This window comes from Carica papaya, chromosome 8 (assembly GCF_054855325.1).
Source record: "Carica papaya isolate Zhongbai chromosome 8, ASM5485532v1, whole genome shotgun sequence".
Classification (NCBI taxonomy): Eukaryota; Viridiplantae; Streptophyta; class Magnoliopsida; order Brassicales; family Caricaceae; genus Carica; species Carica papaya.
In genome coordinates, this window is record NC_142316.1 from 16,859,989 (window position 1) to 16,884,768 (window position 24,780).

General features: G+C 46.6%; 10 non-coding genes and 37 pseudogenes across 10 annotated transcripts; all 47 read right to left on the reverse strand.

The window, feature by feature from the left end:
* Positions 1-285: 285 nt before the first annotated feature.
* Positions 286-404, reverse strand: LOC148244480 (5S ribosomal RNA; annotated as a pseudogene).
* Positions 405-611: 207 nt separating this feature from the next.
* LOC148244481 (5S ribosomal RNA) lies at positions 612-730 on the reverse strand (annotated as a pseudogene).
* A 205-nt stretch (positions 731-935) lies between these two features.
* On the reverse strand, positions 936-1,054 carry LOC148244482 (5S ribosomal RNA; annotated as a pseudogene).
* Positions 1,055-1,259: 205 nt separating this feature from the next.
* Positions 1,260-1,378, reverse strand: LOC148244483 (5S ribosomal RNA; annotated as a pseudogene).
* Positions 1,379-1,577: 199 nt separating this feature from the next.
* LOC148244484 (5S ribosomal RNA) lies at positions 1,578-1,696 on the reverse strand. Its single transcript, XR_015814435.1, has one exon. It is a non-coding gene; the product is annotated as a 5S ribosomal RNA (ribosomal RNA).
* A 204-nt stretch (positions 1,697-1,900) lies between these two features.
* LOC148244485 (5S ribosomal RNA) lies at positions 1,901-2,019 on the reverse strand (annotated as a pseudogene).
* A 6-nt stretch (positions 2,020-2,025) lies between these two features.
* On the reverse strand, positions 2,026-2,143 carry LOC148244486 (5S ribosomal RNA; annotated as a pseudogene).
* A 562-nt stretch (positions 2,144-2,705) lies between these two features.
* On the reverse strand, positions 2,706-2,824 carry LOC148244487 (5S ribosomal RNA; annotated as a pseudogene).
* Positions 2,825-3,029: 205 nt separating this feature from the next.
* On the reverse strand, positions 3,030-3,147 carry LOC148244488 (5S ribosomal RNA; annotated as a pseudogene).
* Positions 3,148-3,704: 557 nt separating this feature from the next.
* LOC148244489 (5S ribosomal RNA) lies at positions 3,705-3,823 on the reverse strand (annotated as a pseudogene).
* Positions 3,824-4,028: 205 nt separating this feature from the next.
* On the reverse strand, positions 4,029-4,146 carry LOC148244490 (5S ribosomal RNA; annotated as a pseudogene).
* Positions 4,147-4,705: 559 nt separating this feature from the next.
* LOC148244491 (5S ribosomal RNA) lies at positions 4,706-4,824 on the reverse strand (annotated as a pseudogene).
* A 560-nt stretch (positions 4,825-5,384) lies between these two features.
* LOC148244492 (5S ribosomal RNA) lies at positions 5,385-5,503 on the reverse strand. Its single transcript, XR_015814640.1, has one exon. It is a non-coding gene; the product is annotated as a 5S ribosomal RNA (ribosomal RNA).
* A 205-nt stretch (positions 5,504-5,708) lies between these two features.
* On the reverse strand, positions 5,709-5,826 carry LOC148244493 (5S ribosomal RNA; annotated as a pseudogene).
* A 559-nt stretch (positions 5,827-6,385) lies between these two features.
* Positions 6,386-6,504, reverse strand: LOC148244494 (5S ribosomal RNA; annotated as a pseudogene).
* Positions 6,505-6,711: 207 nt separating this feature from the next.
* Positions 6,712-6,830, reverse strand: LOC148244495 (5S ribosomal RNA; annotated as a pseudogene).
* A 206-nt stretch (positions 6,831-7,036) lies between these two features.
* On the reverse strand, positions 7,037-7,155 carry LOC148244496 (5S ribosomal RNA). The gene has a single exon (XR_015815447.1). It is a non-coding gene; the product is annotated as a 5S ribosomal RNA (ribosomal RNA).
* An 884-nt stretch (positions 7,156-8,039) lies between these two features.
* LOC148244497 (5S ribosomal RNA) lies at positions 8,040-8,158 on the reverse strand (annotated as a pseudogene).
* Positions 8,159-8,719: 561 nt separating this feature from the next.
* LOC148244498 (5S ribosomal RNA) lies at positions 8,720-8,838 on the reverse strand (annotated as a pseudogene).
* Positions 8,839-9,047: 209 nt separating this feature from the next.
* Positions 9,048-9,166, reverse strand: LOC148244499 (5S ribosomal RNA; annotated as a pseudogene).
* Positions 9,167-9,693: 527 nt separating this feature from the next.
* On the reverse strand, positions 9,694-9,812 carry LOC148244500 (5S ribosomal RNA; annotated as a pseudogene).
* Positions 9,813-10,375: 563 nt separating this feature from the next.
* On the reverse strand, positions 10,376-10,494 carry LOC148244501 (5S ribosomal RNA; annotated as a pseudogene).
* A 204-nt stretch (positions 10,495-10,698) lies between these two features.
* On the reverse strand, positions 10,699-10,816 carry LOC148244502 (5S ribosomal RNA; annotated as a pseudogene).
* Positions 10,817-11,377: 561 nt separating this feature from the next.
* Positions 11,378-11,496, reverse strand: LOC148244503 (5S ribosomal RNA). Its single transcript, XR_015814617.1, has one exon. It is a non-coding gene; the product is annotated as a 5S ribosomal RNA (ribosomal RNA).
* Positions 11,497-11,702: 206 nt separating this feature from the next.
* On the reverse strand, positions 11,703-11,821 carry LOC148244504 (5S ribosomal RNA). Its single transcript, XR_015814676.1, has one exon. It is a non-coding gene; the product is annotated as a 5S ribosomal RNA (ribosomal RNA).
* Positions 11,822-12,388: 567 nt separating this feature from the next.
* LOC148244505 (5S ribosomal RNA) lies at positions 12,389-12,507 on the reverse strand (annotated as a pseudogene).
* A 203-nt stretch (positions 12,508-12,710) lies between these two features.
* LOC148244506 (5S ribosomal RNA) lies at positions 12,711-12,828 on the reverse strand (annotated as a pseudogene).
* Positions 12,829-13,387: 559 nt separating this feature from the next.
* LOC148244507 (5S ribosomal RNA) lies at positions 13,388-13,506 on the reverse strand. Its single transcript, XR_015814445.1, has one exon. It is a non-coding gene; the product is annotated as a 5S ribosomal RNA (ribosomal RNA).
* A 205-nt stretch (positions 13,507-13,711) lies between these two features.
* Positions 13,712-13,830, reverse strand: LOC148244508 (5S ribosomal RNA; annotated as a pseudogene).
* Positions 13,831-14,039: 209 nt separating this feature from the next.
* Positions 14,040-14,158, reverse strand: LOC148244509 (5S ribosomal RNA; annotated as a pseudogene).
* Positions 14,159-14,362: 204 nt separating this feature from the next.
* LOC148244510 (5S ribosomal RNA) lies at positions 14,363-14,480 on the reverse strand (annotated as a pseudogene).
* Positions 14,481-16,108: 1,628 nt separating this feature from the next.
* On the reverse strand, positions 16,109-16,227 carry LOC148244511 (5S ribosomal RNA). The gene has a single exon (XR_015815267.1). It is a non-coding gene; the product is annotated as a 5S ribosomal RNA (ribosomal RNA).
* Positions 16,228-16,430: 203 nt separating this feature from the next.
* Positions 16,431-16,549, reverse strand: LOC148244512 (5S ribosomal RNA). The gene has a single exon (XR_015815824.1). It is a non-coding gene; the product is annotated as a 5S ribosomal RNA (ribosomal RNA).
* A 567-nt stretch (positions 16,550-17,116) lies between these two features.
* Positions 17,117-17,235, reverse strand: LOC148244513 (5S ribosomal RNA; annotated as a pseudogene).
* A 561-nt stretch (positions 17,236-17,796) lies between these two features.
* On the reverse strand, positions 17,797-17,914 carry LOC148244514 (5S ribosomal RNA; annotated as a pseudogene).
* A 561-nt stretch (positions 17,915-18,475) lies between these two features.
* Positions 18,476-18,594, reverse strand: LOC148244515 (5S ribosomal RNA; annotated as a pseudogene).
* Positions 18,595-19,154: 560 nt separating this feature from the next.
* LOC148244516 (5S ribosomal RNA) lies at positions 19,155-19,273 on the reverse strand. Its single transcript, XR_015815609.1, has one exon. It is a non-coding gene; the product is annotated as a 5S ribosomal RNA (ribosomal RNA).
* A 206-nt stretch (positions 19,274-19,479) lies between these two features.
* LOC148244517 (5S ribosomal RNA) lies at positions 19,480-19,598 on the reverse strand (annotated as a pseudogene).
* A 567-nt stretch (positions 19,599-20,165) lies between these two features.
* On the reverse strand, positions 20,166-20,284 carry LOC148244518 (5S ribosomal RNA; annotated as a pseudogene).
* Positions 20,285-20,846: 562 nt separating this feature from the next.
* LOC148244519 (5S ribosomal RNA) lies at positions 20,847-20,965 on the reverse strand. Its single transcript, XR_015815697.1, has one exon. It is a non-coding gene; the product is annotated as a 5S ribosomal RNA (ribosomal RNA).
* A 172-nt stretch (positions 20,966-21,137) lies between these two features.
* On the reverse strand, positions 21,138-21,255 carry LOC148244520 (5S ribosomal RNA; annotated as a pseudogene).
* Positions 21,256-21,464: 209 nt separating this feature from the next.
* LOC148244521 (5S ribosomal RNA) lies at positions 21,465-21,583 on the reverse strand (annotated as a pseudogene).
* Positions 21,584-22,463: 880 nt separating this feature from the next.
* LOC148244522 (5S ribosomal RNA) lies at positions 22,464-22,582 on the reverse strand (annotated as a pseudogene).
* A 562-nt stretch (positions 22,583-23,144) lies between these two features.
* Positions 23,145-23,263, reverse strand: LOC148244523 (5S ribosomal RNA; annotated as a pseudogene).
* A 209-nt stretch (positions 23,264-23,472) lies between these two features.
* On the reverse strand, positions 23,473-23,591 carry LOC148244524 (5S ribosomal RNA; annotated as a pseudogene).
* A 740-nt stretch (positions 23,592-24,331) lies between these two features.
* LOC148244525 (5S ribosomal RNA) lies at positions 24,332-24,450 on the reverse strand (annotated as a pseudogene).
* A 205-nt stretch (positions 24,451-24,655) lies between these two features.
* Positions 24,656-24,774, reverse strand: LOC148244526 (5S ribosomal RNA; annotated as a pseudogene).
* Positions 24,775-24,780: the final 6 nt, after the last annotated feature.

The window sequence follows — 24,780 nt, forward strand, 5'->3', positions numbered from 1 at the left end:
GTGCTACTCTCGCCCAAGCACCCTTAACTTGCGAAGTTCTGATAGAATCCGTTGCATTGGTGCAGGTATGATCGCTCATGTTTCATTCTGCGCTGCAAATACATACACTCTTTCTCCCTCCATCCCCTCTCCCGTTATTTGTTTCCTTGTGCGTGCACTCTGCATCTCTCCTTCTCGTTCTAATATCAAGTAAAATGCCCTAGCATCGTGACTCACCTTTGCGAATGAACAAGCGGTTTATAATTGCATTCGCGCGTAACGTCGAACGACCCATCCGAAAAAAAATGGGTGCAACACGAGGACCTCCCAGGAGGTCACCAATCCGAGTACTACTCCCGCCCAAGCACACTTAACTGCTGAGTTCTGATGGGATATGGTGTATTAGTGCTGGTATGATGGCACCTATTTAATTTCGCGCTGCAAATACGTACATTCCTTCTCCTTTCTTCCCCTTCCCGTCATTTGTTTCCTTGTGCGTGCGCACTGCACCTCTCGTTCTCGTATAAATATCAAGTAAAATGCCACGGCGCAGTGACACACATTTTCGAATAAATCTGCGGACTATAATTAAAGTCGCGCGTAACGTCGAATGGCACATCTGAAAAAAAAAATGGGTGCAACACGAGAACTTCCCAGAAGGTAACCCATCCTTGTACTACTTTCGCCAAAGCACACTTAACTGCGGAGTTCTAATGGGATCCGGTGTATTTGTGCTGGTGTGATAGCACCTGTTTAATTTCGTGCTGAAAATAAAAACACTCATTCTCCTTCCCTCCCCCCTCCCATCATTTGTTTCCTTGTGCGTTCACACTGCACCTCTTTTTCTCGTTCTAATATCGATTAATATGCCCCTACTTCTTGACTCACATTTGCGTATAAACAAGTGGACCATAGTTCCAGTTGCGCGTAACGTCGAACGACCCGTCTGAAAAAAATTTGTGCGACACGAGAACTTCCCAGGAGGTCACCCATCCGAGTACTACTCTCCCCCAAGCACACTTAACTGCAGAGTTATGATGGGATCCGTTGCATTAGTGCTGGTATGATCGCATCCGTTTAATTTCGCGCTGCAAATACATAAACTCCTTCTCCTTTCTTACCCCACCCGTCATTTGTTTCCTTGTGCGTGCACACTGCACCTCCCGTGCTCGTTTTAATATCAAGTAAAATGATACGACGCCGTGACTCACATTTGCGAATAAACCTGAGGACCAAAATTCAAGTCGCGTGTAACGTCTAAAAAATCATCTGCAAAAAAATGGGTGCAACACGAGTACTTCCCAAGTGGTCACCCATTCGAGTACTACTCTCGCCCAAGCACACATAACTGCGGAGTTATGATGGGATCGGTTGCAATAGTGCTGGTACGATCGCACCTATTTAATTTCGCGCTGCAAATACATAAACTCCACTCTTCCCCCTCCCGTCATTTGTTTCCTTGTGCGTGCACTCTGCATCTTTTTTTCTCGTTCTAATATCAAGTAATATGCCCCGGCACCGTGACTCACCTTTGCAAATGAACCAGTGGTTTATAATTCCATTCGTGCGTAACGTCGAACAACCCATCCGAAAAAAAATAGGTGCACCACGAGGGCTTCCCAAGTGGTCACCCATCCGAGTACTACTCTCGCCCAAGCACACTTAACTGCGGAGTTCTGATGGGATCCGGAGCTTTAGTGCTGGTATGATCGCACCTATTTAATTTCGCACTGCAAATACATACACTCCTTCTCCTTTCTTCCCCCTCCCGTCATTTGTTTCCTTGTGCGTTCACACTTCACCTCTCATTCTTGTTCTAATATCGATTAAAATGCCCCTGCTTATTGACTCACATTTGCGTATAAACCAGCGGACCCTAGTTCCAGACGCGCGTAACGTCGAACGACCCGTCTGAAAAAAATTGGTGCGACACGAGGACTTCCCAAGAGGTCACCCATCCGAGTACTAATCTCGCCCAAGCACACTTCACTGTGGAGTTCTGATGGGATCCGGTGCATTAGTGCTGGTGTGATCGCACCTGTTTAATTGTTGCAATACGAGGACTTCCCAAGAGGTCACCCATCCGAGTACTACTCTCGCCCAAGCACACTTAACTGCAGAGTTCTGATGGGATCCAGTGCATTATTGCTGGTATGATGCCACTTGTTTAATTTTGCGCTACGAATACATACGCTCCTTCTCTTTTCTTCCTCCTCCCGTCATTTGTTTCCTTGTGCGTGCGCACTGCACCTCCCGTACTCGTTCTAATATCAAGTAAAATGCCACGACGCCGTGACTCACATTTGCGAATAAACCTGCGGACCATAAATCAGGTCACGCGTAACGTCGAAAGAATCATCTGCAAAAAGATGGGTGCAACACGAGGACCTCCCAAGAAAATGGGTGAAATATAAGGACTTCGCAGGAGGTCACCCATCCGAGTACTTTTCTCGCCCAAGCACCCTTAACTCCGGAGTTCTGATAGAATCCGTTGCATTAGTGCTGGTATGATCCCTCATGTTTCATTCTGCACTGCAAATACATACACTCTTTCTCCTCCCATCCTCCCTCCCGTCATTTGTTTCCTTTTGCGTGCATTCTGCATCTCTCTTTCTCGTTCTAATATCAAGTAATATGCCCCGGCACCGTGACTCACCTTTGCAAATGAACCTGCGGTTTATAATTCCATTCGCGCGTAACGTCGAACAACCCATCCGAAAAAAAAATAGGTCCAACACGAGGGCTTCCCAGGTGGACACCCATCCGAGTACTACTCTCGCCCAAGCACACTTAACTGCGGAGTTCTGATGGGATCCGGAGCTTTAGTGCTGGTATGATCGCACCTGTTTAATTTCGCGCTGCATATACATACACTCCTTCTCCTCTCTTCCCCCTCCCGTCATTTGTATCCTTGTGCGTTCACACTTTACCTCTCATTCTCGTTCTAATTTCGATTAAAATGCCCCTGCTTCTCGACTCACATTTGCGTATAAACCAGCGGACCCTAGTTCCAGACACGCGTAACGTCGAACGACCCATCTGAAAAAAAATTGGTGCGACACGAGGACTTCCCAGGAGGTCAACCATCCGAGTACTAATCTCGCCAAGCACACTTAACTGCGGAGTTCTGATGGGATCCGAGGCTTTAGTGCTGGTATGATCGCACCTGTTTAGTTTCGCGCTATACATACACTCCTTCTCATTTCTTCCCTCTCCCGTCATTTGTTTCCTTGTGCGTTCACACTTCACCTCTCATTCTCGTTCTAATATCGATTAAAATGCCCCTGCTTCTTGACTCACATTTGCGTATAAACCAGCGGACCCTAGTTCCAGACGAGCATAACGTCGAAAGAATCATCTGCAAAAAGATGGGTGCAACACGAGGACCTCCCAAGAAATTGGGTGAAATATAAGGACTTCGCAGGAGGTCACCCATCCGAGTACTTTTCTCGCCCAAGCACCCTTAACTGCGGAGTTTTGATAGAACCCGTTGCATTAGTGCTGGTATGATCCCTCAGGTATCATTCTGCACTGCAAATACATACACTCTTTCTCCTCCCATCCTCCCTCCCGTCATTTGTTTCCTTTTGCGTGCACTCTGCATCTCTCTTTCTCGTTCTAATATCAAGTAATATGCCCCGGCACCGTGACTCACCTTTGCAAATGAACCTGCGATTTATAATTCCATTCACGCGTAACGTCGAACAACCCATCCGAAAAAAAAATAGGTCCAACACGAGGGCTTCCCAGGTGGACACCCATCCGAGTACTACTCTCGCCCAAGCACACTTAACTGCGGAGTTCTGATGGGATACGGAGCTTTAGTGCTGGTATGATCGCACCTGTTTAATTTCGCGCTGCAAATACATACACTCCTTCTCCTTTCTTCCCCCTCCCGTCATTTGTTTCCATGTGCGTTCACACTTTACCTCTCATTCTCGTTCTAATTTCGATTAAAATGCCCTTGCTTCTCGACTCACATTTGCGTATAAACCAGCGGACCCTAGTTCCAGACGCGCGTAACGTCGAACGACCCGTCTGAAAAAAAATTGGTGCGACACGAGGACTTCCCAGGAGGTCAACCATCCGAGTACTAATCTCGCCAAACACACTTAACTGCGGAGCTCTGATGGGATCCGGGGCTTTAGTGCTGGTATGATCGCACCTGTTTAGTTTCGCGCTGCAAATACATACACTCCTTCTCCTTTCTTCCCCCTCCCCTCATTTGTTTCCTTGTGCGTTCACACTTCACCTCTCATTCTCGTTCTAATATCGATTAAAATGCCCCTGCTTCTTGACTCACATTTGCGTATAAACCAGCGGACCCTAGTTCCAGACGAGCGTAACGTCGAACGACCCGTCTGAAAAAAAATTGGTGCGACACGAGGACTTCAGAAGAAAATGGGTGAAATATAAGCACTTCGCAGGAGGTAACCCATGCTAGTACTACTCTCGCCCAAGCATCCTTACCTACGGAGTTCTGATAGAGTCTGTTGCATTAGTGCTGGTATGATCGCACCTGTTTCATTTCGTGCTGAAAATACATACACTCATTCTCCTTCCCTCCCCCTCCCATAATTTATTTCCTTGTGCGTTCACACTGCACCTCTCATTCTCGTTCTAATATCGATTAAAATGCCCCTTCTTTTTGACTCACATTTGCGTATAAACCAGCGGACCCTAGTTCAAGTCGCGCGTAACGTCGAACGACCCGTCTGAAAAAAAATTGTTGCGACATGAGGACTTCCCAGGAAGTCACCCATCCGAGTACCACTCTCGCCCATGCACACTTAACTGCGGAGTTCTGATTGGATCCGGTGCATTAGTGCTGGTATGATCGCACCTGTTTAATTTCGCGCTGCAAATACATACACTCCTTCTCTTTTCTTCCCCCTCCCGTCATTTGTTTCCTTGTGCGTGCGCACTGCACCTCCCGTACACGTTCTAATATCAAGTATAATGCCACGGCGCCGTGACTCACATTTGCGAATAAACCTGCGGACCATAAATCAAGTCGCGCGTAACGTCGAAAGAATCATCTGCAAAAAGATGGGTGCAACACGAGGACCTCCCAAGAAAATGGGTGAAATATAAGGACTTTGCAGGAGGTCACCCATCCGAGTACTTTTCTCGCCCAAGTACCCTTAACTGCGGAGTTCTGATAGAATCCGTTGCATTAGTGCTGGTATGATCCCTCATGTTTCATTCTGCACTGCAAATACACACACTCTTTCTCCTCCCATCCCCCCTACCGTCATTTGTTTCCTTTTGCGTGCACTCTGCATCTCTCTTTCTCGTTCTAATATCAAGTAATATGCCCCGGCACCGTGACTCACCTTTGCAAATGAACCTGCGGTTTATAATTCCATTCGCGCGTAACGTCGAACAACCCATCCGAAAAAAAATAGGTGCAACACGAGGGCTTCCCAGGTGGACACCCATCCGAGTACTACTCTCGCCCAAGCACACTTAACTGCGGAGTTCTGATGGGATCCGAAGCTTTAGTGCTGGTATGATCGCACCTGTTTAATTTCGCGCTGCAAATACATACACTCCTTCTCCTTTCTTCCCCCTCCCGTCATTTGTTTCCTTGTGCGTTCAAACTTTACCTCTCATTCTCGTTCTAATTTCGATTAAAATGCCCCTACTTCTCGACTCACATTTGCATATAAACCAGCGGACCCTAGTTCCAGACACGCGTAACGTCGAACGACCCGTCTGAAAAAAAATTGGTGCGACACGAGGACTTCCCAGGAGGTCAACCATCCGAGTACTAATCTCGCCAAGCACACTTAACTACGGAGTTCTGATGGGATCTGGGGCTTTAGTGCTGGTATGATCGCACCTGTTTAGTTTCGCGCTGCAAATACATACACTCCTTCTCCTTTCTTCCCCATCCCGTCATTTATTTCCTTGTGCGTTCACACTTCACCTCTTATTCTCGTTCAAATATCGATTAAAATGCCCCTGCTTCTTGACTCACATTTGCGTATAAACCAGCGGACCCTAGTTCCAGACGAGCGTAACGTCGAACGACCCGTCTGAAAAAAAATTGGTGCGACACGAGGACTTCACAAGAAAATGGGTGAAATATAAACACTTCGCAGGAGGTAACCCATGCTAGTACTACTCTCGCCCAAGCACCCTTACCTACGGAGTTCTGATAGAATCTGTTGCATTAGTGCTGGTATGATCGCACCTGTTTCATTTCGTGCTGAAAATACATACACTCATTCTCCTTCCCTCCCCCTCCCATAATTTGTTTCCTTGTGCGTTCACACTGCACCTCTCATTCTCGTTCTAATATCGATTAAAATGCCCCTTCTTTTTGACTCACATTTGCGTATAAACCAGCGGACCCTAGTTCAAGTCGCGCGTAACGTCGAACGACCCGTCTGAAAAAAAATTGTTGCGACACGAGGACTTCCCAGGAGGTCACCCATCCGAGTACCACTCTCGCCCAAGCACACTTAACTACGGAGTTCTGATAGGATCCGGTGCATTAGTGCTGGTATGATCGCACCTGTTTAATTTCGCACTTCAAATACATACACTCCTTCTCTTTTCTTCCCCCTCCCGTCATTTGTTTCCTTGTGCGTGCGCACTGCACCTCTCGTTCTCGTATAAATATCAAGTAAAATGCCACGGCGCAGTGACTCACATTTTCGAATAAATCTGCGGACTATAATTAAAGTCGCGCGTAACGTCGAATGGCACATCTGAAAAAAAAAATGGGTGCAACACGAGAACTTCCCAGAAGGTAACCCATCCTTGTACTACTTTCGCCAAAGCACACTTAACTGCGGAGTTCTGATGGGATCCGATGTATTTGTGCTGGTGTGATAGCACCTGTTTAATTTCGTGCTGAAAATAAAAACACTCCTTCTCCTTCCCTCCCCCCTCCCATCATTTGTTTCCTTGTGCGTTCACACTGCACCTCTTTTTCTCGTTCTAATATCGATTAATATGCCCCTGATTCTTGACTCATATTTGCGTATAAACAAGTGGACCATAGTTCCAGTTGCGCGTAACGTCGAACGACCCGTCTGAAAAAAAATTATTGCGACACGAGGACTTCCCAGGAGGTCACCCATCCGAGTACCACTCTCGCCCAAGCACACTTAACTACGGAGTTCTGATGGGATCCGGTGCATTAGTGCTGGTATGATCGCACCTGTTTAATTTCGCGCTGCAAATACATACACTCATTCTCTTTTCTTCCCACTCCCGTCATTTGTTTCCTTGTGCGTGCGCACTGCACCTCCCGTACTCGTTCTAATATCAAGTATAATGCCACGGCGCCGTGACATACATTTGCGAATAAACCTGCGGACCATAAATCAAGTCGCGCGTAACGTCGAAAGAATCATCTGCAAAAAGATGGGTGCAACACGAAGACCTCCCAAGAAAATGGGTGAAATATAAGGACTTTGCAGGAGGTCACCCATCCGAGTACTTTTCTCGCCCAAGCACCCTTAACTGCGGAGTTCTGATAGAATCCGTTGCATTAGTGCTGGTATGATCCCTCATGTTTCATTCTGCACTGCAAATACACACACTCTTTCTCCTCCCATCCCCCCTCCCGTCATTTATTTCCTTGTGCGTGCACTCTGCATCTCTTTTTCTCATTCTAATATCAAGTAATATGCCCCGGCACCGTGACTCACCTTTGCAAATAAACTAGCGGTTTATAATTCCATTCGCGCGTAATGTCGAACAACCCATCCGAAAAAAAATAGGTGCAACACTAGGGTTTCCCAAGTTGTCACACATCCGAGTGCTGCGCTCGCCCAAGCACAATTAACTGCGGAGTTCTGATGGGATCCAAAGCTTTAGTGCTGGTAAGATCGCACCTGTTTAATTTTGCGCAGCAAATACATACACTCCTTCTCCTTTCTTCCCCCTCCCGTCATTTGTTTCCTTGTGCGTTCACACTTCACCTCTCATTTTCGTTCTAATATCGATTAAAATGCCCCTGCTTCTTGACTCACATTTGCGTATAAACCAGCGTACCATAGTTCCAGACGCGCGTAACGTCGAAAGACCCGTCTGAAAAAAAATTGTTGCGACACGAGGACTTCCTAGGAGGTCACCCATCCGAGTACTACTCTCGCCCAAGCACACTTGACTGCGGAGGTCTGATGGGATCCGTTGCATTTGTGATGGTATGATCGCACCTGTTTAATTTTGCGCTGCAAATACATACACTCCTTCTCTTTTCTTCCCCCTCCCGTCATTTGTTTCCTTGTGCGTGCGCACTGCACCTCCCGTACTCGTTCTAATATCAAGTAAAATGCCACGGCGCCGTGACTCACATTTGCGAATAAACCTGCGGACCATAAATCAAGTTGCGCGTAACGTCGAAAGAATCATCTGCAAGAAGATGGGTGCAACACGAGGACCTCCCAAGAAAATGGGTGAAATATAAGGACTTCGCAGAAGGTCACCCATCCGAGTACTTTTCTCGCCCAAGCACCCTTAACTGCGGAGTTCTGATAGAATCCGTTGCATTAGTGCTGGTATGATCCCTCATGTTTCATTCTGCACTGCAAATACATACACTCTTTCTCCTCTCATCCCCCCTCCCGTCATTTGTTTCCTTGTGCGTGCACTGTGCATCTCTCTTTCTCGTTCTAATATCAAGTAATATGCCCCGGCACCGTGACTCACCTTTGAAAATGAACCAGCGGTTTATAATTACAGTCGCGCGTAACGTCGAACAACCCATTCGAAAAAAAAATAGGTGCAACACGAGGGCTTCCCAGGTGGTCACCGATCCGAGTACTACTCTCCCCCAAGCACACTTAACTGCGGAGTTCTGATGGGATCCGGGGCTGTAGTGCTGGTATGATCGCACCTATTTAATTTCGCGCTGCAAATACATACACACCTTCTCCTTTCTTCCCCCTCCCGTCTTTTGTTTCCTTGTGCGTGCGCACTGCACCTCTCGTTCTCGTTCAAATATCAAGTAAAATGCCACGGCGCCGTGACTCACATTTGCGAATAAATCTGCGGACGATAATTAAAGTCGCGCGTAACGTCGAATGGCACATCTGAAAAAAAGAAAATGGGTGCAACACGAGAACTTCCAAGGAGGTAACCCATCATTGTACTACTTTCGCCAAAGCTCACTTAATTGCGGAGTTCTGATGGGATCCGGTGCATTAGTGCTGGTGTGACCGCACCTGTTTAATTTTGTTCTGAAAATACATACACTCCTTCTTCCCTCCCCCCCTCTCATCATTTGTTTCCTTGTGCGTTCACACTTCACCTCTCATTCTCGTTCTAATATCGATTAAAATGCCCATGCTTCTTGACTCACATTTGCGTATAAACCAGCGGACCTAGTTCCAGTCGCGCGTAACCTCTAACGACCCATCTGAAAAAAAAATTGTTGCGATACGAGGACATCCCAAGAGGTCACCCATCTGAGAACTACTCTCACCCAAGCACACTTAACTGCAGAGTTCTGATGGGATCCAATGCATTAGTGCTGGTATGATGCCACTTGTTTAATTTTGCGCTTCAAATATATACACTCCTTCTCTTTTCTTCCTCCTCTCGTCATTTGTTTCCTTGTGCGTTCACACTTCACCTCTCATTCTCGTTCTAATATCGATTAAAATGCCCCTGCTTCTTGACTCACATTTGCGTATAAACCAGCGGACCCTAGTTCCAGACGCGCGTAACGTCGAACGACCCGTCTGAAAAAAATTGGTGCGACACGAGGAATTCCCAAGAGGTCACCCATCCGAGTATTAATCTCGCCCAAGCACACCTAACTGCGGAGTTTTGATTGGATCCGGTGCATTAGTGCTGGTATGATCGCAATTGTTTAATTTTGTGCTGCAAATACATAAACTCATTCCCCATTCTTCCCCCTCCCGTCATTTGTTTCCTTGTTCGTGCGCACTGCACCTCTCGTTCTCGTTCTAATATCAAGTAAAATGCTACTGCGCCGTGACTCACATTTGCGAATAAACTTGAGGACCATAATACAAGTCGCGCGTAACGTCGAAAGAATCATCTGCAAAAAAATGGGTGCAACACGAAGACTTCACAAGAAAATGGGTCAAATATAAGGACTTCGCAGGAGGTAACCCATGCTAGTACTACTCTCGCCCAAGCACCCTTACCTACGGAGTTCTAATAGAATCCGTTGCATTAGTGCTGGTATGATCGCACCTGTTTCATTTCGCGCTGCAAATACATACACTCCTTCTCCTTTCTTCCCCCTCCCGTCATTTGTTTCCTTGTGCGTGCGCACTGCACCTCTCGTTCTCGTTCAAATATCAAGTAAAATGCCACGGCACCGTGACTCACATTTGCGAATAAATCCGCGGACCATAATTAAAGTCGCGCGTAACGTCGAACGGCACATCTGAAAAAAAGAAAATGGGTGCAACACGAGAACTTCCCAGGAGGTAACCCATCATTGTACTACTTTCGCCAAAGCACACATAACTGCAGAGTCCTGATGGGATTTGGTGCATTTGTGCTGGTGTGACCGCACCTGTTTAATTTCGTGCCGAAAATACATACACTCCTTCTTCCCTCCCCCCTTCCCATCATTTGTTTCCTTGTGTGTTCACACTGCACCTCTCCTTCTCGTTCTAATATCGATTAAAATGCCCCTGATCCTTGACTCACATTTGCGTATAAACCAGCGGACGATAGTTCCAGTCGCGCGTAACGTCGAACGACCCATCTGAAAAAAAATTGTTGCGATACGAGGACTTTCCAAGAGGTCACCCATCCGAGTACTACTCTCGCCCAAGCACACTTAACTGCAGAGTTCTGATGGGATCCAGTGCATTAGTGCGGGTATGATGCTACTTGTTTAATTTTGCGCTTCAAAAACATACACTCTTTCTCTTTTCTTCCTCCTCCCGTCATTTGTTTCCTTGTGCGTGCGCACTGCACCTCCCGTACTCCTTCTAATATCAAGTAAAATGCCACGGCGCCGTGACTCACATTTGCGAATAAACCTGCGAACCATAAATCAAGTCGCCCGTAACGTCGAAAGAATCATCTGCAAAAAGATGGGTGCAACACGAGGAACTCCTAAGAAAATGGGTGAAATATAAGGACTTCGCAGGAGGTCACCCATCCGAGTACTTTTCTCGCCCAAGCACCCTTAACTACGGAGTTCTGATAGAATCCATTGCATTAGTGCTGGTATGATCCCTCATGTTTCATTTCACACTGCAAATACATACATTCTTTCTCATTCCATCCCCCCTCCCGTCATTTGTTTTCTTGTGCGTGCACTCTGCATCTCTCTTTCTCGTTCTAATATCAAGTAATATGCCCCAGCACCGTGACTCACCTTTGCAAATGAACCAGCGGTTTATAATTCCATTCGCGCGTAACGTCGAACAACCCATCCGAAAAAAAATAGGTGCAACACGAGGGCTTCCCATGTGGTCACCCATCCGAGTACTACCCTCGCCCAAGCACACTTAACTGCAGAGTTCTGATAGGATCCGGAGCTTTAGTGCTGGTATGATCGCACCTGATAAATTTTCTGCTGTAAATACATACACTCCTTCTCTTTTCTTCCCCCTCCCGTCATTTGTTTCCTTGTGCGTTCACACTTCACCTCTCATTCTCATTCTAATAGTGATTAAAATGCCCCTGCTTCTTGACTCACATTTGCGTATAAACCAGCGGACCCTAGTTCCAGATGCGCGTAACGTCGAACGACCCGTCTGAAAAAAAAATTAGTGCGACACGAGGACTTCCCGTGAGGTCACCCATCCGAGTACTAATCTCGCCCAAACACACTTAACTGCGGAGTTCTGATGGGATCCGGTGCATTAGTGCTGGTATGATCGCACTGGTTTAATTTTGCGCTGCAAATACATAAACTCCGTCTCCTTTCTTCCCCCTCCCGTCATTTGTTTCCTTGTGCGTGCGCACTGCACCTCTCGTTCTCGTTCAAATATCAAGTAAAATGCCACGGCGCCGTGACTCACATTTGCGAATAAATTTGTGGACCATAATTAAAGTCGCGCGTAACGTCGAACGACACATTTGAAAAAAAGAAAATGGGTGCATCACGAGGACTTCACAAGAAAATGGGTGAAATATAAGGACTTCGCAGGAGGTAACCCACGCTAGAACTACTCTCACCCAAGCACCCTTACCTACGGAGTTTTGATAGAATCTGTTGCATTAGTGCTGGTATGATCGCACCTGTTTCATTTCGTGCTGAAAATACATACACTCCTTCTCCTTCCCTCCCCCTCCCATCAATTGTTTCCTTGTGCGTTCACACTGCACCTCTACTTCTCGTTCAAATATCAAGTAAAATGCCACGGCGCCGTGCCTCACACTTGCGAATAAATCTGCGGACCATAATTATAGTCGCGCGTAACGTCGAACGGCACATCTGAAAAAAAGAAAATGGGTGTAACACGAGAACCTCCCAGGAGGTAACCCATCTTTGTACTACTTTCGCCAAAGCACACTTAACTGCGGAGTTCTGATGGGATCCGGTGCATTTGTGCTGGTGTGACCGCACCTGTTTAATTTCGTGCGGAAAATACATACACTCCTTCTTCCCTCCCCCCTCCCATCATTTGTTTCCTTGTGCGTTCACACTGCACCTTTCCTTCTCATTCTAATATCGATGAAAATGCCCCTGATTCTTGACTCACATTTGCGTATAAACCAGCGGACCATAGTTCCAGTCGCGCGTAACGTCGAACGACCCATCTGAAAAAAAATTGTTGCGATACGTGAACTTCCCAAGAGGTCACCCATCCGAGAACTACTCTCGCCCAAGCACACTTAACTGCAGAGTTCTGATGGGATCAAGTGCATTAGTGCTGGTATGATGCCACTTGTTTAATTTTGCGCTCCAAATACACACACTCCTTCTCTTTTGTTCCTCCTCCCGTCATTTGTTTCCTTGTGCGTGCGCACTGCACCTCCCGTACTCGTTCTAATATCAAGTAAATGCCACGGCGCCGTGACTCACCTTTGCAAATGAACTAGCGGTTTATAATTCCATTCGCGCGTAACGTCGAAAGAATCATCTCCAAAAAGATGGGTGCAACACGAGGACCTCCCAAGAAAATGGGTGAAATATAAGGACTTCGCAGGAGGTCACCCATCCGAGTACTTTTCTTGCCCAAGCACCCTTAACTGCGGAGTTCTGATAGAATCCGTTGCATTAGTGCTAGTATGATCCCTCATGTTTCATTCTGCACTGCAAATACATACACTCTTTCTTCTTCCATCCCCCGTCCCGTCATTTGTTTCCTTGTGCGTGCGCACTGCACCTCTCGTTCTCGTTCAAATATCAAGTAAAATGCCACGGCGCCGTGACTCACCTTTGCAAATGAACCAGCGGTTTATAATTCCATTCGCGCGTAACGTCGAACAACCCATCCGAAAAAAATAGGTGCAACACGAGGGCTTCCCAAGTAGTCACCCATCCGAGTACTACTCTCGCCCAAGCACACTTAACTACGGAGTTCTGATGGGATCCGGGGCTTTAGTGCTGGTATGATCGCACCTTTTTAAATTCGCGCTGCAAATACATACACTCCTTCTCCTTTCTTCCCCCTCCCGTCATTTGTTTCCTTGTGCGTTCACACTTCACCTCTCATTCTCGTTCTAATATCGATTAAAATGTCCCTGCTTCTTGACTCACATTTGCGTATAAACCAGCGGACTCTAGTTCCAGACGCGCGTAACGTCGAACGACCCGTCTCAAAAAAAATTAGTGCGACACGAGGACTTCCCAGGAGGTCACCCATCCGAGTACTAATCTCGCCCAAGCACACTTCACTGCGGAGTTCAAATGGCATCTGGTGCATTAGTGCTGGTATGATCGCACCCGTTTAATTTCGCGCTGCAAATACATAAATTCCTTCTCCTTTCTTCCCCCTCCCGTCATTTGTTTCCTTGTGCGTGCGCACTGCACCTCTCGTTCCCGTTCAAATATCAAGTACAACGCCACGGCGCTGTGACTCACATTTGCGAATAAATCTGCGGACCATAATTAAAGTCGCGCGTAACGTCGAACGGCGCATCTGAAAAAAAGAAAATGGGTGCAACACGAGAACTTCCCAGGAGGTAACCCATCATTGTACTACTTTCGCCAAAGCACACTTAACTGCGGAGTTCTGATGGGATCCGGTGCATTTGTGCTGGTGTGACCGCGCCTGTTTAATTTCGTGCTGAAAATACATTCACTCATTCTTCCCTCCCCCCCTCCCATCATTTGTTTCCTTGTGCGTTCACACTGCACCTCTCCTTCTCGTTCTAACATCGATGAAAATGCCCCTGATTCTTGACTCACATTTGCGTATAAACCAGCAGACCATAGTTCTAGTCGCGAGTAACGTCGAACGACCCATCTGAAAAAAAATTGTTGCGATACGAGAACTTCCCAAGAGGTCACCCATCCGAGTACTACTCTCGCCCAAGCACACTTAACTGCAGAGTTCTGATGGGATCAAGTGCATTAGTGCTGGTATGATGCCACTTGTTTAATTTTGCGCTTCAAATACATACACTCCTTCTCTATTCTTCCTCCTCCCGTCATTTGTTTCCTTGTGCGTTCGCACTGCACCTCCCGTACTCGTTCTAATATTAAGTAAAATGCCACGGCGCCGTGACTCACCTTTGCAAATGAACCAACCGTTTATAATTCTATTCGCGCGTAACGTCGAAAGAATCATCTGCAAAAAGATGGTACAACACGAGGACCTCCCAAGAAAATGGGTGAAATATAAGGACTTCGCAGGAGGTCACCCATCCGAGTACTTTTCTCGCCCAAGCACCCTTAACTGCAGAGTTATGATAGAATCCGTTGCATTAGTGCTGGTATGATCCCTCATGTTTCATTCTGCACTGCAAATACATACACTGTTTCTCCACCCATCCCCCGTCCCGTCATTTGTTTCCTTGTGCGTGCGCACTGCACCTCTCGTTCTCGTTCAAATATCAAGTAAAATGTCACGGCGCCGTGACTCACATTTGCGAATAAACCTGCAGACCATAAATCAAGCCGCGCGTAACGTCGAAAGAATCATATGCAAAAAGATGGGTGCAACACGAGGACCTCCCAAGAAAATGGGTGAAATATAAGGACTTCGCAGGAGGTCACCCATCCGAGTACTTTTCTCGCCCAAGCACCCTTAACTGCGGAGTTCTGATAGAATCCGTTGCATTAGTGCTGGTATGATCCCTCATGTTTCATTCTGCACTGCAAATACATACACTCTTTCTCCTTCCATCCCCCCTCCCATCATTTGTTTCCTTGTGCGTGCGCACTGCACCTCTCGTTCTCGTTCAAATATCAGGTAAAATGCCACGGCGTCGTGACTCACATTTGCGAATAAATCTTCGGACCATAATTAAAGTCGCGCGTAACGTCGAATGGCACATCTGAAAAAAAGAAAATGGGTGCATCACGAGGACTTCACAAGAAAATGGGTGAAATATAAGGACTTCGCAGGAGGTAACCCATGCTAGTACTACTCTCGCCCAAGCACCCTTACCTACGGAGTTCTAATGGGATCCAGTGCATTAGCGCGGGTATGATGCCACTAGTTTAATTTTGCACTTCAAATACATACACTCTTTCTCTTTTCTTCCTCCTCCCGTCATTTGTTTCCTTGTGCGTGCGCACTGCACCTCCCGTACTCCTTCTAATATCAAGTAAAATGCCACGGCGCCGTGACTCACATTTGCGAATAAACCTGCGGACCATAAATCAAGTCGCCCGTAATGTCGAAAGAATCATTTGCAAAAAGATGGGTGCAACACGAGGATCTCCCAAGAAAATGGGTGAAATATAAGGACTTCGCAGGAGGTCACCCATCCGAGTACTTTTCTCGCCCAAGCACCCTTAACTACGGAGTTCTGATAGAATCCGTTGCATTAGTGCTGGTATGATCCCTCATGTTTCATTCCGCACTGCAAATACATACATTCTTTCTCATTCCATCCCCCCTCCCGTCATTTGTTTTCTTGTGCGTGCACTCTGCATCTCTCTTTCTCGTTCTAATATCAAGTAATATGCCCCAGCACCGTGACTCAACTTTACAAATGAACCAGCAGTTTATAATTCCATTCGCGCGTAACGTCGAACAACCCATCCGAAAAAAAATAGGTGAAACACGAGGGCTTCCCAGGTGGTCACCCATCCGAGTACTACCCTCGCCCAAGCACACTTAACTGCGGAGTTCTGATGGGTTCCGGAGCTTTAGTGCTGGTATGATCGCACCTGTTTAATTTTCTACTCTAAATACATACACTCCTCCTTTCTTCCCCCTCCCGTCATTTGTTTCCTTGTGTGTTCACACTTCGCCTCTCATTCTCGTTCTAATAGCGATTAAAATGCCCCTGCTTCTTGACTCACATTTGCGTATAAACCAGCAGACCCTAGTTCCAGACGCGCGTAACGTCGAACGACCCGTCTGAAAAAAAAATTAGTGCGACACGAGGACTTCCCATGAGGTCACCCATCCGAGTACTAATCTCGCCCAAGCACACTTAACTGCGGAGTTCTGATGGGATCCGGTGCATTAGTGCTGGTATGATCGCACCGGTTTAATTTCGCGCTGCAAATACATAAACTCCTTCTCCTTTCTTCCCCCTCCCGTCATTTGTTTCCTTGTGCGTGCGCACTGCACCTCTCGTTCTCGTTCAAATATCAAGTAAAATGCCACGGCGCCGTGACTCACATTTGCGAATAAATTTGTGGACTATAATTAAAGTCGCGCGTAACGTCGAACGGCACATCTGAAAAAAAGAAAATGGGTGCATCACGAGGACTTCACAAGAAAAAGGGTGAAATATAAGGACTTTGAAGGAGGTAACCCATGCTAGTACTACTCTCGCCCAAGCACCCTTACCTACGGAGTTCTGATAGAATCCGTTGCATTAGTGCTGGTATGATCGCACCTGTTTCATTTCGTGCTGAAAATACATACACTCCTTCTCCTTCCCTCCCACTCCCATCAATTGTTTCCTTATGCGTTCACACTGCACCTCTCTTTCTCGTTCAAATATTAAGTAAAATGCCACGGTGCCGTGACTCACATTTGCGAATAAATCTGCGGACCATAATTAAAGTCGCGCGTAACGTCGAGCGGCACATCTGAAAAAAAGAAAATGGGTGTAACACTAGAACTTCCCAGGAGGTAACCCATCATTGTACTACTTTCGCCAAAGCACACTTAACTGCGGAGTTCTGATGGGATCCGGTGCATTTGTGCTGGTATGTTCGCACCCGTTTAATTCCGCGATGCAAATACATAAACTCCTTCTCCTTTCTTCCCCCTCCCGTCATTTGTTTCCTTGTGCGTGCGCACTGCACCTCCCGTGCTCGTTCTAAAATCAAGTAAAATGCTACGGTGCCGTGACTCACATTTGCGAATAAATCTGACGACCATAATTCAAGTCGCACGTATCGTCGAAAGAATCATCTACAAAAAAATGGGTGCAACACGAGAACTTCCTAAGAAAATTGGTGAAATATAAGGACTTTGCAGGAGGTCACCCATCCTACTGCTACTCTCGCCCAAGCACCCTTAACTTGCGGAGTTCTAATAGAATCCGTCGCATTGGTGCTGGTATGATTGCTCATGTTTCATTCTGCGCTGCAAATACATACACTTTTTCTCCCTCCATCCCCCCTCCTGTCATTTGTTTCCTTGTGCGTTCACACTTCACCTCTCCTTCTCGTTCTAATATCGATTAAAATGCCCCTGATTCTTGACTCACATTTGCGTATAAACCAGCGGACCATAGTTCCAGTCGCGAAGAACGACGAACGACCCATCTGAAAAAAAATTGTTGCGATACGAGGACTTCCCAAGAGGTCACCCATCCGAGTACTACACTCGCCCAAGCACACTTAACTGCAGAGTTCTGATGGGATCCAGTGCATTAGTGCTGGTATGATGCCACTTGTTTAATTTTGCGCTTTAAATACATACACTCCTTCTCTTTTCTTCCTCCTCCCATCATTTATTTCCTTGTGTGTGCGCACTGCACCTCCCGTACTCGTTCTAATATCAAGTAAAATGCCACGGCGCCGTGACTCACATTTGCAAATAAACCTGCGGACCATAAATCAAGCAGCGCGTAACGTCGAAAGAATCATATGCAAAAAGATGGGTGCAACACGAGGACCTCCCAAGAAAATGGGTGAAATATAAGGACTTCGTAGGAGGTCACCCATCCGAGTACTTTTCTCGCCCAAGAACTCTTAACTGCGGAGTTCTGATAGAATCCGTTGCATTAGTGCTGGTATGATCCCTCATGTTTCATTCTGCACTGCAAATACATACACTCTTTCTCCTCCTATCCCCCCTCCCGTCATTTGTTTCCTTGTGCGTGCACTCTGCATCTCTCTTTCTCGTTCTAATATCAAGTAATATGCCCCGGCACCGTGACTCACCTTTGCAAATGAACCAGCGGTTTATAATTTCATTCGAACGTAACATCAAACAACCCATCCGAAAAAATATAGGTGCAACACGAGGGCTTCCCAAGAGGTCACCCATCCGAGTACTACACTCGCCCAAGCACACTTAACTGCAGAGTTCTGATGGGATCCAGTGCATTAGTGCTGGTATGATGCCACTTGTTTAATTTTGCGCTTTAAATACATACACTCCTTCTCTTTTCTTCCTCCTCCCATCATTTGTTTCCTTGTGCGTGCGCACTGCACCTCCCGTACTTCTTCTAATATCAAGTAAAATGCCACGGCGCCGTGACTCACATTTGCGAATAAACCTGCGGACCATAAATCAAGTCGCCCGTAACGTCGAAAGAATCATCTGCAAAAAGATGGGTGCAACACGAGGATCTCCCAAGAAAATGGGTGAAATATAAAGACTTCGCAGGAGGTCACCCATCCGAGTACTTTTCTCGCCCAAGCACCCTTAACTACGGAGTACTGATAGAATCCGTTGTATTAGTGCTGGTATGATCCCTCATGTTTCATTCCGCACTGCAAATACATACATTCTTTCTCATTTCATCCCATCTCCCATCATTTGTTTTCTTGTGCGTGCACTCTGCATCTCTCTTTCTCGTTCTAATATCAAGTAATATGCCCCAGCACCGTGACTCACCTTTGCAAATGAACCAGCGGTTTATAATTCCATTCGCGCGTAACGTCGAACAACCCATCCGACAAAAAATAGGTGCAACACGAGGGCTTCCCAGGTGGTCACCCATCCGAGTACTACCCTCGCCCAAGCACACTTAACTGCGGAGTTCTGATGGGATCCGGAGCTTTAGTGCTGGTATGATCGCACCTGTTTAATTTTCTGCTGTAAATGCATACACTCCTTCTCCTTTCTTCCCCCTCCCGTCATTTGTTTCCTTGTGCGTTCACACTTCGCCTCTCATTCTCGTTCTAATAGCGATCAAAATGCCCCTGCTTCTTGACTCACTTTTACGTATAAACCAGCGGACCCTAGTTCCAGACGCGCGTAACGTCGAACGACCCGTCTGAAAAAAAAATTAGTGCGACACGAGGACTTCCCGTGAGGTCACCCATCCGAGTACTAATCTCGCCCAAGCACACTTAACTGCAAAGTTCTAATGGGATCCGGTGCATTAGTGCTGGTATGATTGCACTGGTTTAATTTCGCGCTGCAAATACATAAACTCCTTCTCCTTTCTTCCCCCTCCCGTCATTTGTTTCCTTGTGCGTGCGCACTGCACCTCTCGTTCTCGTTCAAATATCAAGTAAAATGCCACGGCGCCGTGACTCACATTTGCGAATAAATTTGGGGACCATAATTAAAGTCGCGCGTAACGTCGAACGACACATCTGAAAAAAAGAAAATGGGTGCATCACGAGGACTTCACAAGAAAATGGGTGAAATATAAGGACTTTGCAGGAGGATACCCATGCTAGTACTACTCTCGCCCAAGCACCCTTACCTACGGAGTTCTGATAGAATCCGTTGCATTAGTGCTGGTATGATCGCACCTGTTTCATTTCGTGCTGAAAATACATACACTCCTTCTCCTTCCCTCCCCCTCCAATCAATTGTTTCCTTGTGCGTGCACACGGCACCTCTCCTTCTCGTTCAAATATCAAGTAAAATACCACGGCGCCGTCACTCACATTTGCGAATAAATCTGCGGACCATAATTAAAGTCGCGAGTAACGTCGAACGGCACATCTGAAAAAAAGAAAATGGGTGTAACACGAGAACTTCCCAGGAGGTAACCCATCATTGTGCTACTCTCGCCCAAGCACACTTAACTGCGGAGTTCTGATGGGATCCGGTGCATTAGTGCTGGTTTGATTGCACCTATTTAATTTTGCGCTGCAAATACATAAACTCCTTCTCCTTTCTTCCCCCTCCCGTCATTTGTTTCCTTGTGCGTGCGCACTGCACCTCCCATGCTCGTTCTAATATCAAGTAAAATGCTACGGTGCCGTGACTCACATTTGCGAATAAATCTGACGACCATAATTCAAGTCGCACGTATCGTCGAAAGAATCATCTGCAAAAAAATGGGTGCAACACGAGGACTTCCTAAGAAAATTTGTGAAATATAAGTACTTTGCAGGAGGTCACCCATCCTAGTGCTACTCTCGCCCAAACACCCTTAACTTGCGGAGTTCTAATAGAATCCGTCGCATTGGTGCTGGTATGATTGCTCATGTTTCATTCTGCGCCGCAAATACATACACTTTTTCTCCCTCCATCCCCTCTCCCGTCATTTGTTTCCTTGTGCGTGCACTATGCATCTCTCCTTCTCGTTCTAATATCGATTAAAATGCCCCTGCTTCTTGACTCACATTTGCGTATGAAGCAGGGGACCCTAGTTCCAGTCGCGCGTAACGTCGAACGACCCGTCTAAAAAAAAAATTAGTGCGACACGAGGACTTCCCAGGAGGTCACCCATCCGAGTACTACTCTCGCCCAAGCACACTTAACTGCGGAGTTCTGATGGGATCCGGTGCATTAGTGCTGGTATGATCGCACCTAATCAATTTTGCGCTCATCATTTGTTTCCTTGTGCGTGCGCACTGCACCTCTCGTTCGGGTTCAAATATCAAGTAAAATGCCACGGCGCCATGACTCACATTTGCGAATAAATCTGTGGACCATAATTAAAGTTGCGCGTAACATCGAACGACACATCTGAAAAAAAGAAAATGGGTGCAACACAGAACTTCCCACGAGGTAACCCATCATTGCACTACTTTCACCAAAGCACACTTAACTGCGGAGTTCTGATAGGATCCGGTGCATTTATGCTGGTATGATCGCACCTGTTTAATTTCGCGCTGCAAATACATAAACTCCTTCTCCTTTCTTCCCCCTCCCGTCATTTGTTTCCTTGTGCGTGCGCACTGCACCTCTCGTTCTCGTTCAAATATCAGGTAAAATGCAACGGCGCCGTGACTCACATTTGCGAATAAATATGCGGACCATAATTAAATTCGCGCGTAACGTCGAATGGCACATCTGAAAAAAAGAAAATGGGTGCAACACGAGAACCTCCCATGAGGTAACCCATCTTTATACTACTTTCGCCAAAGCACACTTAACTGCGGAGTTCTGATGGGATCCGGTGCATTTGTGCTGGTGTGACCGCACTTGTTTAATTTCGTGCTGAAAATACATACACTCCTTCTCATTTCTTCCCCCTCCCGTCATTTGTTTCCTTGTGCGTTCACACTGCACCTCTCCTTCTCGTTCTAATATCGATTAAAATGTCCCTGATTCTTGACTCACATTTGCGTATAAACCAGATGACCATAGTTCCAGTCGCGCATAACGTCGAATGACCCATCTAAAAAAATTGTTGCGATACGAGGACTTCCCAAGAGGTCACCCATCCGAGTACTACTCTCGCCAAAGCATACTTGACTGTAGAGTTCTGATAGGATCCAGTGCATTAGTGCTGGTATGATGCCACTTGTTTAATTTTGCGCTTCAAATACATACACTCATTCTCTTTTCTTCCTCATCCGTCATTTGTTTCCTTGTGCGTGCGCACTGCAACTCCCGTACTCGTTCTAACATCAAGTAAAATGCCACGGCGCCGTGACTCACATTTGCAAATAAACCTGTGGACCATAAATCAAGTCGCGCGTAACGTCGAAAGAATCATCTGCAAAAAGAAGGGTGCAATACGAGGACCTCCCAAGAAAATGGGTGAAATATAAGGACTTCGTAGGAGGTAACCCATGCTAGTACTACTCTCGCCCAAGCACCCTTACCTACGGAATTCTGATAGAATCCGTTGCATTAGTGCTGGTATGATCGCACCTGTTTCATTTCGTGCTGAAAATACATACACTCCTTCTCCTTCCCTCCCCCTCCCATCAATTGTTTCCTTGTGCGTTCACACTGCACCTCTCCTTCTCGTTCTAATATCGATTAAAATGGCCCTGCTTCTTGACTCACATTTGCGTATAAACCAGCGGACCCCAGTTCCAGTCGCGCGTAACGTCGAACGACCCGTCTGAAAAAAAATTGGTGCGACACGAGGACTTCCCAGAAGGTCACTCATCCAAGTACTACTCTCACCCAAGCACAATTAACTGTGGAGTTCTGATGGGATCCGGTGCATTAGTGCTGGTATGATCGCACCCGTTTAATTCCGCTCTGCAAATACATAAACTCCATGCCCTTTCTTCCCCCTCCCGTCATTTGTTTCCTTGTGCGTGCGCATTGCACCTCCCGTGCTCGTTCTAATATCAAGTAAAATGCTACGGTGCCGTGACTCACATTTGCGAATAAACCTGAGGACCATAATTCAAGTCGTGCGTATCGTCGAAAGAATCATCTGCAAAAAAATGGGTGCAACACGAGAACTTCCTAAGAAAATGGGTGAAATATAAGGACTTCGCAGGAGGTCACCCATCCTAGTGCTACTTTCGCCCAAACACCCTTAACTTGCAAAGTTCTGATAGAATCCGGTGCATTGGTGCTGGTATGATTGTTCATGTTTCATTCTGCGCTGCAAATACATACACTTTTTCGCCCTCCATCCCCCCTCCCGTCATTTGTTTCCTTGTGCGTGCACTCTGCATCTCTCCTTCTCTTTCTAATATCGATTAAATGCCCCTGCTTCTTGACTCACATTTGCGTATAAACTAATGGACCCTAGTTTCAGTCGTGCGTAACGTCGAACGACCCGTCTGAAAAAAAAAATTAGTGCGACACGAGGACTTCCCAGGAGGTCAACCATCCGAGTACTACTCTCGCCCAAGCACACTTAATTGCAGAGTTCTGATGGGATCCGGTGCATTAGTGCTGGTATGATCGCACCTGTTTAATTTCGCGCTGTAAATACATAAACTCCTTCTCATTTCTTTCCCCTCCCGTCATTCGTTTCCTTGTGCATGCGCACTGCACCTCTCGTTCTCATTCAAATATCAAGTAAAATGCCACGGCGCCGTGACTCACATTTGCCAATAAATATGCGGACCATAATTAAAGTCGCGCGTAATGTCGAACGGCACATCTGAAAAAAAGAAAATGGGTGCGACACGAGAACTTCCCAGGAGGTAACCCATCATTGTACTACTTTCGCCAAAGCACACTTAATTGTGGAGTTCTGATGGGATCCGGTGCATTTGTGCTGGTGTGACCGCACCTGTTTAATTTCGTGCGGAAAATACATACACTACTTCTTCCCTCCCCCCTCCCATCATTTGTTTCCTTGTGCGTTCACACTGCACCTCTCCTTCTCATTCTAATATCGATGAAAATGCCCCTGATTCTTGACTGCATAGTTCTGATGGGATCAAGTGCATTAGTGCTGGTATGATGCCACTTGTTTAATTTTGCGCTTCAAATACACACACTCCTTCTCTTTTCTTCCTCCTCCCGTCATTTGTTTCCTTGTGCGTGCGCACTGCACCTCCCGTAGTCGTTCTAATATCAAGTAAAATGCCACGGCGCCGTGACTCACCTTTGCAAATGAACTAGCAGTTTATAATTCTATTCGCGCGTAACGTCGAAAGAATCATCTCCAAAAAGATGGGTGCAACACGAGGACCTCCCAAGAAAATGGGTGAAATATAAGGACTTCGCAGGAGGTCACCCATCCGAGTACTTTTCTCGCCCAAGCACCCTTAACTGCGGAGTTCTGATAGAATCCGTTGCATTAGTGCTGGTATGATCCCTCATGTTTCATTCTGCACTGCAAATACATACACTCTTTCTTCTTCCATCCCCCGTCCCGTCATTTGTTTCCTTGTGCGTGCGCACTGCACCTCTCGTTATCGTTCAAATATCAAGTAAAATGCCACGGCGCCGTGACTCACCTTTGCAAATGAACCAGCGGTTTATAATTTCATTCGCGCGTAACGTCGAACAACCCATCCGAAAAAAAATAGGTGCAACACGAGGGCTTCCCAAGTAGTCACCCATCCGAGTACTACTCTCGCCCAAGTACACTTAACTGCGGAATTCTGATGGGATCCGGGGCTTTAGTGCTGGTATGATCGCACCTGTTTAAATTCGCGCTGCAAATACATACATTCCTTCTCCTTTCTTCCCCCTCCCTTCATTCGTTTCCTTGTGCTTTCACACTTCACCTCTCATTCTCGTTCTAATATCGATTAAAATGCCCCTGCTTCTTGACTCACATTTGCGTATAAACCAGCGGACCCTAGTTCCAGACGCGCGTAACGTCGAACGACCCGTCTCAAAAAAAATTGGTGCGACACGAGAACTTACCAGTAGGTCACCCATCCGAGTACTAATCTCGCCCAAGCACACTTCACTGCGGAGTTCTGATGGGATCCGGTGCATTAGTGCTGGTATGATCGCACCTGTTTAA